The 14154-nt window shown below is 54.4% G+C and overlaps 1 protein-coding gene and 1 long non-coding RNA gene across 3 annotated transcripts in view; one reads left to right on the forward strand and one right to left on the reverse strand.

The window, feature by feature from the left end:
• The window catches only part of STX1A (syntaxin 1A), a 69815-nt gene that overhangs the window by 55450 nt on the left and 211 nt on the right, over window positions 1–14154 (reverse strand). The gene's annotated exons all lie outside the window — the stretch shown is intronic.
• LOC120761206 (uncharacterized) lies at window positions 2686–5842 on the forward strand. The gene is made up of 3 exons (XR_005703579.1): window positions 2686–2892; window positions 3161–3393; window positions 4059–5842. It is a non-coding gene; the product is annotated as an uncharacterized LOC120761206 (long non-coding RNA).

Below are 14154 nucleotides of genomic sequence, written 5' to 3' on the forward strand. Positions count from 1 at the left end.
GCCATGGAAAAGCACGAGGGATGCTGCCACAGGAAACACAAGGAATGCTGCCACAGGAGAAAGCATGGGCGATGCCGTGATGGGCAAACACGAGGGATGCTGCAATGGGAAACATGAGGGATGCTGTCACAGGAAACACAAGGAATGCTGCCACGGGAAAGCACGAGGGAAGCTGCAATGGGAAAGCACGAGGAAAGCTGCAACGGGAAAACACGAGGAATGCCATGTCAGGAGAACATAAGGGATGCCACGATGGTAAAAACAAGGGATGCTGCCATGGGAAAGCACGAGGGAAGCTGCAATGGGAAACACAAGGGATGCCGTGATGGGAAAATAAAAGGAGTGCAGCAGAGTGCAGGAAAGGTGGGAGCAAACAGATAATACAGCAGAACTAGTAAAGTCATAGCAGGCAAATGAGGGGTTGTCCTTGTCTGCAGAAGCATGTGTGTCATTGTCAGCAGAGATGAAAACACCTCCTGTCCCAGCAAGGCGGGGGATGCAAGCTCTCAAGGGAAGGAAAAATTACAGTTCTCCACATAAGGAGACATTTAAAAGATTATTATCCAAAGCAGTCACATGATGGAGGGAAATGGAAAATAAACAGGTTGGAGAAGTTTCTTCTTACTCCATCTTTCCAAGAGAAAAGAAGGCAGTGGAATGGAGATTTAAGATAGGACTGCCTCTGCTCATCTCATGATGACTGCAGTTTTTGCAGACAGTTACACATCACCCCATGGCCCCTCTGCATTCTGCAGAGAAATAACTACTAGAATCTCCAGAGAGAGCTCTCTTACATTGAAATAAGCCAGATGAAATATCTATCCTGCCCCCTAAAGTTGTCTTTCCATCCTACAGTGACTGATTTGGGTGGTATCATTCAGAAACCTCAGCTTTCAGCCTTGCCACCACTGGTGGCACTTTTTGCCTGGGTAAATCACTCATGTACAGTTATCCCATCCATGGTTATCCAGAGCCTTTGTGACCAGAGAGCACCCACAATTCTGGTGAAAATCTCACCTTGACAAGGAAAAGCAGGCATGGTGCTGTTCTTACCCACCACTCTGTGGGCACAGAAAACTGTGCCCTAAAGTCTGAAATTGTGTCCATTTGCAGCACAGCCACTCAGGCCAGGAGCTGCTGGCACAGTGAGGCTGGGGCACGGCAAAAGCTGCCAGCCTGGGGATGGGGTGGTACATTTTGGTGACTCCACCACTGCCCTGCACAGCCTGTTCCTGGGTTTGACAACCCCTTCCGTGAAGACATTTTGCCAAAAATCAAAACTAAACCTTCCCTGGAACAACTTGAGGCCATTTCTGCTTGTCCTGTCACTTGATAACCTGGGAAAAGAGAGTGAACCTCACCTGGCTCCACCCTCCTGTCAGGGAGCTGTAGAGAGTTAAGAAGGTTCCCCCTGAGCCTCCTTTTCTCCAGGATGAGCCGCTCCAGTTCCCTTAGCTGCTCCTGGTCCTCCAGACCCTTCCCCAGCTCTGTTCCCTTCTCTGGACATGCTCCAGCCCCTCAATGTCTTCCTTTTCGAGGGGCCCAAAACTGACGCTGTGATTTGAGATGTTTCAGCAGTGTCCAGCCCAGGGGGTGGTCACTGTCCTGGTCCCACTGGCTGCACGTGTGCTGGGACAAGCTGGGGCTGTACAATCCCTGCAGCAGGCGCTGCCTTCTGCATCAGGCAGGGCCAGATCTTCCCCTAAAGCTTTCTGCTTCCAAAATTCTGCAGTTTGCTCACACCAGGTCCACAGCACCTCTCCCATTCCCTTCAGCAGTCACAGTCAAGAGCCAGAGCAGGCTCAGGCTTCGGGCAGAGCTGGATCCATGACCACATCCAACACTTCCCACACCTCACTGGAGCCAAGGGCAGGATTTGGCCACAGGCTCTTTTAAATTCTTCCTGCATGCCAGTGCCACCAGACAGCCCAGTCCCTCCCCCTGTCCCCTGTCATCACTGCTCCAGCCTTGCTCAAAACCATCTGAGCACAGTGACAGCTGTCACCTTCCAGTCCTGACCCCAATGCCAACTGTGCCATTCCTTCAGCCAGCAGCAAGCCTGGCTGTAAGCTCAGGTCCACTTGGGGACAACAACTGGCTCCAGAGCAATGCCCACATATGCTCCATTGCTCCCAGAGCACCACAAGCACCTAGAGAACATGGGTGAAGGGTTCACCATCAAGGAGGTCACAAAGAGCCATGTCCAAAAGCTAGGAATGCATGGATGGATCTTTGCTACAGAGATACTACCACCATCCATGTTGACATTCCACTTCACGTATCACACTGCCTGCAAGGTTTGTGCTGTGCTTGATTTTAAGCATTAACAGCTTTTAAGGATCACACACTTCGGTGGGTGGTGCCAAGAGCCCACCAGACAGGAAATTACAGGGCAGACCCCCACCTACACCCCCCAGGATCTTGGATAATGCCAACAGATCCTGGGACACATGTTGTGAGTGATGGAAGATACACCTACCAATACAAACACCACCCTGAGTGCCTGTCGCCAGGTCAGGGTGTAGGAGAAGGGAATACAGGTGACCTCCCCCCTGATAAGTAAGAGCTGTGTTAATTAACCAATACAGCCTCACCCCTGATAAATCACAGATTTATCCAATAAGGGTGAGTGAGAAAAAAGAGGGGGTGAGCTGGTAAGGGGAGGATCATCATGGAGGAGGAATCTTGATGAGCATGAGGGACAAAATCATGAAGCAGAATCATGGGGAGAGAGAATGACAGCTGTGAGGTCAATCTGGGTCTGCAGTCAGAGCCTGTTGTTGGAACCTGCAGCCACAGTCTAGCTACGTAAAAGGCTGCAGTCGCAGTCCAGCTGGGGAAAAGCCTGCATCAGAGTCTGCAAGCTGATACCTGCAGTCACAGTCTAGCCAGGTAAGAGCCTTCACTCAGAGTCTGCAAGCTGATACCTGCAGTCACAGTCTAGCCAGGTAAGAGCCTTCACTCAGAGGCTGCACACTAATACCTGCAGTCACAGTTCAGCAGAAAATAACCAGCAGTTAGAAGCTGCAAGGGAAACCTACAGTAGGAGATTGCTGCAGTTAGAGACAGTGAATAGTTGGAGTTAAGATGACAAAGCCGTGAAAAGAACTAAACCAGGACCCTTTTTATTTTGTGTTTAATAACCCGTGTCTGTGCCTAGGCTCATTTTTACTCTCTAATAAGAGGGTGTTGCAACACAGGGGGTCTTTCTTCCCGTGCTCTGTTAAGCCTCTCCATGTCAGGGACAAGGACATCCACACCAGCCCCCACAGATGGAGCGACACGTGTCCTGCCTGCAGCTCCTGCCACCTCAGCACGCACCCAACAGGAGGGGCATCTACAGGAAGGAGTCAAAAGAAATGTGATGATGTGATGATGGATCAGGGGATTCTGGTAGGTGACAAATGGGACTTGACCCAGCCATGGGCACTGGCAGCACAGAAAGCCAGGTGTCTCCCGGGCTCATCCTCAGCAGTGGGGGCAGCAGGGGAGGGAGGGGATGTTCTCCCTCTGCTCTGCTCTCCTGAGACTCCCTGGAGCTGCCTCCAGCTCTGGGGTCCCAGCACAGGACAATGGAGCAAAACTGAGGAGGGTGGAGTCAGGTGGGACATGGGGGAGAAGTGTCAGTCCATGAGGGTGGGATGCCCAGTGGCTCCCCCATCCCTGGAAGTGTCCAAGGCCAGGCTGGACAGGGCTTGGAGCAATCTGGGATAGTGGAAGGTGTCTGGGCCCATGGCAGGGGGTGGAACAGGATGGGAAGCACCAGTCAGCCCCTGGAGCCCTGTACAGAAAAATGCACCTTCAACACAATTTCCCCCCAAGCCTACATAATGTTTTTTTGCCATCATTCTGGCAAGATCTCAATTTGCCAGAATTCTGGGCCCCTTTTTGAAGCCTGTGAGCAGAGTATTCCCACTGTTAATCTTAAATGCAGGCTCGTACAGAAACCAGGAAGGCCAGGGACTGGCAGCAGAGGAAGAGCAGCAGGAGAGCAGGGTACCTGCCAAGATGCTCTTCTCCTTGTCACCTCTTGCTTGTCCTTTCCACATCCGAAACAGGCCTGGCTCATTGCCCAAAGGATGCCACATCCCTGCCCAGTCCCATCCATGCTGCCCACTGGACCCTGCCATACCCAGAAATGCCAAAGGAAGGGGACCCACCACCCACGGAAGGGGTTTCTGCCTAAGCCACACACAGCATTGTTGGGAGCACCCCTGGTTGAGGGCAGACCGCTCCTGGGAGCGCAGAGGCTGATGGACAGGCAGAGAGATGTTATTTAGGGCAGGCACTGGACAGGGGGAGCGGCACAGAGCCCAGTCAGAAGCCCCATGAAGAGGAAATTACACAGATGGAGCCTGCTGGTCAGGAGGGCACATGTCACTTGTCACTCCGGGCTGGAGAAGGGCACCATCTGTCCCACCCACGTCACTGGAAACACCCTCGGTGCCACACCGCCTCCGACCCCCAGCGCCAGGCTGACCATCCCACCCCACCACCACGAGCCCCTGAGCCAGGGAGCAGCAGCTGCTAATGGGTGCCTTGGACTGGAACCAGAGGAGATGTTACTGGGAGAACAGCTCAAGGGATGCAGGGCTCTGATGAATCAGCTGCTCCCAGCGTCTCCCTCCACTCTGGCCCTCATTGCTCTGCCCCACACTTGAGGTGTCCCCCCATGATTAATTCGAGTACAAAAGTAGGAACGAGACCAAAACTTTCCAAAGGAAACCATAAAGCACCACATAGCAAAGAGTGTTTTAGCTCCACGCATCCCCGCTGCGAGCTGGGTTTCCAAACTCACATGGAAAGCTCCTGTTTCAGTCAAAACTACCTGCAGGTGCTGCTCAGCACAAGCAGCAAACAATTCCAGCCCGGGAACTCACAATGTCAGGCACACCAGTGCCACTCCACTTCTGCCTCAGGCACTGGCAGGCAGCACCAAGGACCCACACAGGGTAGGTGAGGATAATCCTTCTTTTGCACCAGTCCACCAGTGGCACCATGTGGGCACCATCCTGGGATGGCTCTGGGAGCTGCTGCCTCTTCAGTGCCAGGGGGAGCTAGATGGGGAGCGCAGGTCAGTCACAGCTCCTCCAGCAGCTTTTGGAGCCTCACAGGGTTCAAAGTGCCCTCCACGAGGGCCAAAATCCCAAGTGGAGGCAGAGGCAAACTGTGATACCATCCCTGACAAAAAGGAGTAGTGGATGGGAAGACATCCAGAGCCCCACAGCATCCTGGCTCCTTGGGTTTTGCAACCAGCACATGCTAATAAATTAATTATTGAGTAAATTACAACCCCGTGGTTCCAACCCACCCCAGTCCCTCCCAAGGCACTTTCTGAAAGAGGCAAAGGAGCACAGAACACCTGCAAAGATTTGATGCTTGCTGTCCTCCAAACAGCAAAGCTGGCAGGGTGGGCTGTGCAGGGCACAACCAGGTCTCTGTCACCTCACCACTGGCCACGTGCAGCCCCAAGTTCCTGTCCCCTCCTGTCAATGCTGCAGGTGGATTTGACCATGCCCAGATGCATCCAGGGAGCTGGTGAAGGCAGCAGAGGCAGGGCAGAGGAACAACGGGCTCAGCCACTGCTGGGCACATCTGAGCCCAGACACATCCCTCTACCAAGCACTACTGGCACATTTTGCTAGGAAACATCTGTGTCCAAACAGGCAGTGACCCTTGCCTGCCTCCAGCACCCCATGGGGCTGTGGGCCCAGGCCACGCTCCCTCCCACCTTACCAGAGACAAGGCAAGCCTCACAAAAGCACAAGGGGAAGAAAAAGCCACACCAGCTGCCATCCCCCTTTCAGGGACCACTCAGTTAAGCAAAGAAAGGCCTCATCCCTGAGATGCACGAGGCTGCTCAACGGCTTCACTCCCAGGCTGCATCTGTTTGTTTATATTTACGAACCCCTCCGTGCTGCTCTGCCCAGCTGAAGAGATTCCAGCCATCTGGGCTTGCCTTGCTTTGTAAAACGATGCCCTTTCTGCAGCGAGACCAGAACGCGGCTCCTGGGGATGCCTCTGAGCAGCTGCGGGTCCTGTCTGGGATCGTGTCCCCACTCACAGTGGCACACGGGGGTCCAACACCCAACAGCAGTCACCTTGTTCCCCACACCCAAACCCCCCAGGCCAGGGCACTGCTGCTGGCACCGAGAGCTCCCAGGGCAGCTCATTCCAGCACGCAGCTGTGCAAGGAAGGGCAAGGTCAGAATAACTCAGCAGCGAGCCGTGCTGACATCTCAGCCATCTCCCAGAGCCTAAAGGACACGCAGGAGAGCGTACAGACACCCAGATCTCTGGAAAAATCCCAGCCTGGCTCTGCAGTGCTCGGCAGCACAAGGGCAGCTCAGCACAGCCTCACCTGGACAAGGCCCGGAGCACCCATGGATCTCCCACCCACCGAACCAGTCCCTCACCCTGGGGCTGCCCTGACCTCCCCACACTTCAGGGTTTGCTTTAGGCATCTGCAGCAGCCAAAAAAAGCCCTTCAAGCAGGGCTGAAGTCCTGCTCCTGAAGGCTTCCAGGGGGTGGTGTCAAGGCAGAGCATAAGGACAGGCAGAGGGTGTGCTCCCAGGATTCAGCCCTGAAGAGATGAACCACCCAAGACCGTAGTTTGAACTACCTGCGGTCTCAGGCTCAGCCCTTCTTGCAGGCCATACAGTACAGCTGTGCACCACGATAAATTGGCCATTGCATGGCACACAGGCCCCAAACCCAGCTGTGCCCCAGTATTAAATCCAGCTGGAGCCCGTCACCAGCAGTGTTCTGCAGGGATCAGTGCTGGGACCACTCTTGTCTAACAGCTTTATCAATGATGTGGACAATGGGATCGAGGGCACCCTCAGCACAAGACACCAAGTTGGGTGAGATGTTCACCTGCTGGAGGGCAGGAGGGATCTGCAGAGGGACCTGGATGGGCTGAATCAATGTCAGTTCTATGACATTAATGAAGCCAAGTGCTGGGTCCTGCATTAGGGTAACAGCAACCCCATGGAACGCTCCAGCCTGGGGGCAGAGTCACTGAAAAGCTGGGAAAGGCCTTGGGGTGCTGGCTGGCAGAAGCTGAACATAAACCCGAGTGGGCAAGAGGCCAGTGGCACTTGGCTTGTATCAGAAATAATGTGTCCAGCAGGACCAGGGCTGTGATTGTCCCCCTGTGCTGGACACTGCTGAGGCACCACAAATCTTGGGGTCAATTCTGGGCCCCTCACAAGAAGGTCATGGAGATGCTGGAGCGTGTCCAGGGGAAGAAATGGAGCTGGGGAAGGGTCTGGAGCATCAGGAGCAGCTGAGGGAGCTGGGAAAGGGGCTCAGCCTGGAGAAAAGGAGGTTCAGAGGGGACCTCACTCTCTACAATGCCCTGACAGGAGGGTGGAGCCAGGTGGGGATCAGGCTCTGCTCCCAGAGAACAAGGGACAGGACAAGAGGAAACGGCCTCAACTTGCGCCAGGGCAAGTTTAGCTGGATACTGGGGAAAATTTTCTTCAGGGAAAGGGCTGTCCAGCCCAGTGGCCAAGGCACAGGCTGTGCAGGGCAGTGGTGGAGTCACCATCCCTGAATGGATTTAACAAATGTGTAATTGTCGCACTTGGGGTTAGTGCTGGCCTTGGCAGTGCTGGGGAAACAGTTGGATCTCAGAGGGGTTTTCTAACCTAAGCAATTCTAGAATTCTAATATTCACCAAAACCAGCCCATACCTTCCCATTAACAACTTCTTTTTATCAATAAAAATCCAAGGTACAGATGACTTCAGCATTCAGCATCATCTGCATGAGTCAGGTGGTGTTTCCAATTTCCAACATTAGCAGTGCAAGGGAACGTGATTTCCAAGAGTTTTGTCCTTAGGTGCTGGCTTGCATTCCTGCAAAATAATTCCTGGCCTTTGGCACAAAGCCCAAGCCTTTTGTCAGAACCACGATCACGGTTAAGCTCAGTTTTAAAAGCTAACTGGTAAAATTCTCCTAACTCTGAAGAACAAGTGTCAGAGGTGACAGAGTTGCCACCAGTCCTGGAGAGGGCAATGAGCTGAACTCACTGACCTCCTCCTGTAGCTCTGAAACATGGACAGCACTATCACCTACTGAAAAAGCACCCGTACTTTACAGCCAGTATTTTATAAATTTATCCTCATGGCCGAAGAATAATTTGGTTACAAACAGACGTAAATAATCTTAAACTCATTTTTTAACATGCTCTAAGTGACATCATCATTGTTACAGCTCCTATGCAGACCAGAGCTTCCCAAGGGCAGCAGAAGAACCTGCAGCCACAGCACTCATCTCCCATCTCCACTCCATTCACCAGGGTCAGCACTCAGAGAGGTCTCTGCTGGATCATCACCGTGCTTTGGTGTCTGCCAATGTCACCAAGCCCTGGCGATGCCCACTAGCGACACTGCAGAGAAAAAAAGAAGGAAAGCCTCAGGCAGAGAAGGTGACACAAGCAGCACCTCAATTCCCAAGGCTGTGGGATCAACACAGTCTGCAAAATGGTTATCCTTCAAATCCCATTACCCCACCTACAAAGAGGCACTCATGGAATATACTGATTTGGAATGGACCTTCAAGGACACTCCAGTCCAACCCCCTGCCACGGGCAGGGACACCTCCCACCACACCAGGTTGCTCACGTGGTCATGAAAGCTCAAAGAAGTTTCTTTGGTGCTCTTATCTAGAGCCTGTCAAAGAACCTCAGCATCATCCAGGTGAGACACTGAGCCTTCCAAAAGGCAAAGGTCCTCTGGAAAACCAAAACAGTCATTTCATACACAAACCCAAAGTCTGACAGAACCTGATGGAAGACCAGCAACGGCAGAGAAGAAGGCAGAGCTCATACTGGAAAACCTGCAGCACACACGTGCAGAAGTACAGCAGGATGGAAGTGGCCACAGTGGCAGCGCTCTCCTGAAAACTCACAGGACAGTGAGCAGAAGACTTAATTTTTAATTATTTCCCATGAAAAGAAACCTGTGTCTGCAAGTATTCACTAGCACTGCTACCAGAAGGTTCAGTCCCACCCTGCAGCAGATTTTGATGCTGCACAGCCAGGTCTGTCCCCTGCAATGGGGTGTATCCTGAGGGGCCTGTGCGTGCCTGAGGAGGAGGCAGCAGGGAGGAAAGGCCAGCATACTCTTTCTACAGGAGAATATACTGGCCTAGGAGCAAATGAACACTATTTGGGCAGATTTGGAATTCTGCAACTGGTCAGGAGCTGGTCTAGGGGAAGATGTCCCAACTCATGCCAACAGGGTGGATGATATGGTTCTTTGAAGGTTCCTTGGCAGCTGAGGGGAAACTTCTCTCAACCCTGAGCTCTCCAGGGCTGCTGGAGCAGAAGGACTTCCTGTTCTCCTCTGGATGTCCCCAAGAAGTGCTTTTTGCCAGCAGATGTCCTGGCTCCTCTCACTACTTCCATCACTCCTGCAAAAGGTGACGGAGCAGGAGACTCTCCTGCCAGGGGGGAGCAACTGCATCACTACAGAAAATACTCAGAGTATCACTGAAAAAGGTTAAAAGATGTTTCAGAACATCTCTCATGTGGGACCTGAGCACCCAGAAGTCAGTCTGTGTCAGCCCCATCCCTGGGCCAGGCCAGAGAGGGCTCAGGGCATCTGCTCTAGTCAAAGGTGCTCCTGCCCATGGCAGGGGCGTTGGAACCAGATGCTCTTTGAAGGTCCTTTTCAACCCAAACCACTCTGTGAGCCCATGACACACCACATGCCACAGCCTGCCCCCTGTTCACAACCATAAGTCTGCTCCCTGATTTGGGGGGCACAAGCAGTGCCCGCATTTCCAACACCAGCCCTGGTTCTGGCCACTGCAGGCAGGGACACAGGCAGAGGTGCAAGCAGCCTGTGACACATCGCCCCTGCCCTCCCCCCTTCTCTCAGTTCAGTAAAACTTTCTACTCCTTGTGCTTCCACAGTCGCCTCGTTTCGTATTTTTCCTAAGCAAAGACACCCTCTTTGGCTTTGTGCCTGGTCTGGTCCTGACACAGCATTGCTCCACATCTCCATTTCCCATGCTGTCCTCTGCTTGCCCTCCCCTCCCCACGCATCTCCTCCAGCATCATCCTGAGGACACCATGGTGCGAGGACACTCCCCTGAGGCAGGTGTGCTCAGGTCACCCGGAGCCAGGACAATACCACACACTCTGTCCTCCTGGTCTTCCATCCGGGCTCACTCTCCTCCGTTTTGCTAATATACATAATTTTCTGGAAGAAGCAATTTATCACAGTACTTAGCTTAATGAGCCTTACTGTACATGTTCTGCCTGTAGTGATAATTTTGCATATTTCCTGAGAAATCTTGTTAACGGGAAGATACATGGCAAAACAAACATTTGTACAGCTTCCGAGCAGCTCACACACAAAGACACTTCGATTAAAACAACAGAGATGAGGCTGGACCCTCTTGGCTCCAGCCTCTCAGACACCCAGTGCACAGCTGATGTATCTGGCTGCTCTTATTCTCACCCTGTGGTGCCCACAGATCGAAGCCAGGTCTCAGTGGGTCGAGAGTATTCCCATACTCAAGTTGACTTCAGCGGGACCACCAAAGCCCCATGCACCAGAGCTGAAGGTCCCCAACACACACCAAGGGAGCCTGGGGCTCAGTGTCCCCTCTGGGGTCTGTCTGTCCCTCAAACCCATGACCCCACCAGGCCCCTCCCAGGCTGGGGACATGACCCAGAGCTGACCTAGAGTCTGGGCTTTGCCTGCAGACATGTTCAAAGCACAGAAAAGGGTTCTCCCCGTTTTTGGCTTGCCCTACCGCGGCGTGCACCCACTGCTGTGAACAACGTCCCTGCGACACAGGGACACCCAGGACCCCTCAGCTGCTGGGGAGCACAAGAACAGCTCACACAGGAGCATATGGGGCTCACCTACATCACTCCTGTCACCTTCTCCCTTGCCCAGCTGCCGACCCCAGGAGTGAGCATTCACCAGCATCTCACCCCTCCTGCTCCAGGACCCCAAGGGAGCAGACAAAGCAATGCTCTAAGGGCAGCCATGATGTCTGACCTGCCACGGCGGCTCTGCTCCTCCCCACCCTGAAAAAAACCAGCATTTCAGTGATGCTCAAACCCGTCAAGCTCAGGCAGAGCGGGCGGCTGCGCCACAGCCACCGGCTGCCACCCCACACGTGACAGCCCCACTCCCGACGGGGAGGGACAGAGGACAGCTGAATTATTTACGTGACCCTTTTGGCTGAACAGAAGAGCCCGAAAGCACTTATGGCAACGAAGAGGGTTAAAAAACAGGAAAGGGAGATGGCATCTACACAAGTAAATATATTCATCTGCAAGGTCTGCAGGGACTTCTGCAGCCGGGGGGGTTCTGGGAAAGATGGAGACACACACAAGACACGACCTCTGCAAACAGCAACTGTGGTCGACTTCACATTTGTGCCCCCAGGAGCGAAAGCCTCAGAAGGAACAGTATGGAATTAAGAGGAAGGGATGGAGTGAGGTCAGGCTGTGAGTCCTGGGGCCCTGCTGCAGATTTCACTGCCACAGGAGGGGACAGCGTGGATCCACAGAGCCGGACCTGGAGCCCACCTTGCTTCCTCTCTCCCTTTATTTTTAACTGGCAGGAGACAGCACCCAGAGCAGGGACTTGGCTGTGAGGAGTGGGGATTCAGCCAGCTGGGGAGGGCAGTGGCATGGCACAAACACGCAAACATCACTGCAGAAATGCACACACAAACAGCTGCTGGAAGTGAATGGGCACAGGAGGAAAGCGCACCCCAAAAAAATGGGCCCTGCCAGTGGCTGGGGGGTTGGAACTGGATGGTTCCTTCCAACCTAAACCACTCTGTGATCCTACAACAGTGGCATACCTCCCTCACTTCCACTCTCAAAACACCATTCATAATTATTGTACCATTTGGGCCTATGTCTCATTCTGGAAATCCCAATGTCTCACTCAAACATAGAGATGTCAGCTCTATGGCAGGATGCAGCACCACAGGGCTCTCACAATCCTACGTACACATCACCTCATCAGGGTTGCTTCTGGGGGTGTTGGGGACTGGGACCAGCTCCAGACCCACTCCAGATGGGCAGGAAACACCACTCATAGCCACAGCTGGGACACCTGCACAGAAGCAGCTGGAAACAAAGCTCTGCTCAGCCTCATCCAAGGCATCCTGCACGGCCCATCCTCAGCTGTTCTCCTCCACAAGAGAACATGGGGTTTTTTTTCATCTGTAAGTTAAATTTCCTGTCCCTGGTTCAGAGCAGACTTGGGGCACTACTCCCATAAGGGCACTGAATAAGCTCCAGCAAGTCTGATCCAAACCAGAGCTGAGATTCAGAAAAGAGCTGGGATTAGCATTTTGAATTTCAAGTACCATTTTAAAAAATCCCATTAAGATATGGAGCTCCTGTTCTGTAGAGCAGTGACCGCCCTGCATCCCCTCCTCTGCTCCAACAATGCCAGCTCTTTTTTAATTAATCCTTCTTTTTTATCATCCCTGGAAGAATTTAGACACATTATTAACATTGGAAAAACCAACCCAGGCTATCAACGAGGCAGCAGAGAGGAAACAATTTCAAACGTTCCTGATTCTGTGTCCACTGCAGCATCTCGCTCCTCCCTGGTGTCTGCCACCACCAGGAGTGTAAATCCACGCTGCCTCACTCACTGCAGTCCTGCCAGGGGGCACCCACTCATATTCGGGGCAACTGGATGCTCAAAAGCATTCCTCCATCCCCAGGAGTCCCCGGGAAGAATGCTGCACCCTCAGCATGAGGCTGATGAATAAGGAGCAGCAGCGGGAGTCAGGCGAAAACACATTTTATTTTTCTTAAGGCGTATTTAAAGGAACAGAGAAATTTTAAAATACTCCATGGCATCACTTCTCAGCCAGCGCTGGCTGCCAAAAGGACATTCATGAGGCTTCTTTTTACTATTATTATTAAAAAGCCTGTTTTCCAATCCCATTTCACAGCCTGTGCTGGTGGTGGAGACAGAGCCCCATGTTTGGGTGCTTTCCAGGCAGAGGGGGGAGGCAGCTCTTGGGGGAGCCTCTTCCTCTCCCAGAATCCACAGCCATCCCTGGGCATCTGCAGTCAGCCCTGGGCATTCAGAGCTGCCCAATCACCCTGACAGCCACCCCACCATCCCCCACTGCCCCTTGCCACCCCCTCAGCCCCTTGCTGGCATCACCCCAGCTCCATCCTCCCGGGGTTTTTCAGACCAGACCAAACTCCCAGCCAAGTGATGCTGGTGGGAGCTCTGATGCCCGACCAGACTGGACACCCACACTGTCCCCACTGCCCCTCGCCCTATGGCAGGGTCCTCCCCACGGGACAGACCCCCCCTGGAAATCCCAGGCGGCTCTGCAGCGCCAACCGTGAAGTAATTAAAAAAAAAATAAAATCCACAAAAAAAAACCAGCCTAACAACAAAAAGCACCAGAGGGAGGACCAGGGGGTGGTACGGGGTGGGGGCTGGAGCAGCACCCCGGGATTTCGGGCTCTGCCCCTCCGGCCACTGCCGCCGTCCCCAGAGCTCGGCCCCGGGCGTGGGCAGCAGCACCATGGCGGCCCCGAAGGTGCAAGAGGGGGCCAGGGCACGGGCGGCGAGGGGCACCGGAGCCTCCTCGCACCGATGCTCCATGCGCGCAGCCGCCGCCGCCTCCCACCGCCCGCGCTCCGGGACCGCGGGGGGCTCGGGGCCTCCGAGGGGCCCAGGACCGGCTAGGGCCGCACACGAAGCCCGTCGGCTCCCGGACAAGCCGGGTCACCGTACCGGGGTCGCCGCGGTGCAGCGGCCGCAGGCGCTGCTCGGCCCCGCCGCAGCGGCTGCGCCGGAGGATGAACACGCAAAACGGGAGCGGAGCGGGGCGGGCGCGGCGCGGTCCCGGGTGAGCACGGCACGACCCCGCGGGCAGCCCCCGCCCGCACCGCTACAAATAACCCGTCCGTATTCGTGCGGAGACGCTGCTCAGCCGCCGCGGCCCCCCGGTACCGCGCAGATCGCCGCTCGCACCGCCCGGCGCCGGGGAGAACCGCAGCGGTCCGCAGCGGTGCGGGGGGCGCAGCCCGGGGGAACCCCCCCCCCCGCTCCTACCCCGACATCCCGGCGACGTCCGGGGGGGATCACCCCCTGCTCCCAGCCCCCGCCCAACCCCCTCGCCGCCGCCGCT

The sequence above is a fragment of the Hirundo rustica genome, chromosome 19 (genome assembly GCF_015227805.2).
Source record: "Hirundo rustica isolate bHirRus1 chromosome 19, bHirRus1.pri.v3, whole genome shotgun sequence".
NCBI classification, from domain to species: Eukaryota; Metazoa; Chordata; class Aves; order Passeriformes; family Hirundinidae; genus Hirundo; species Hirundo rustica.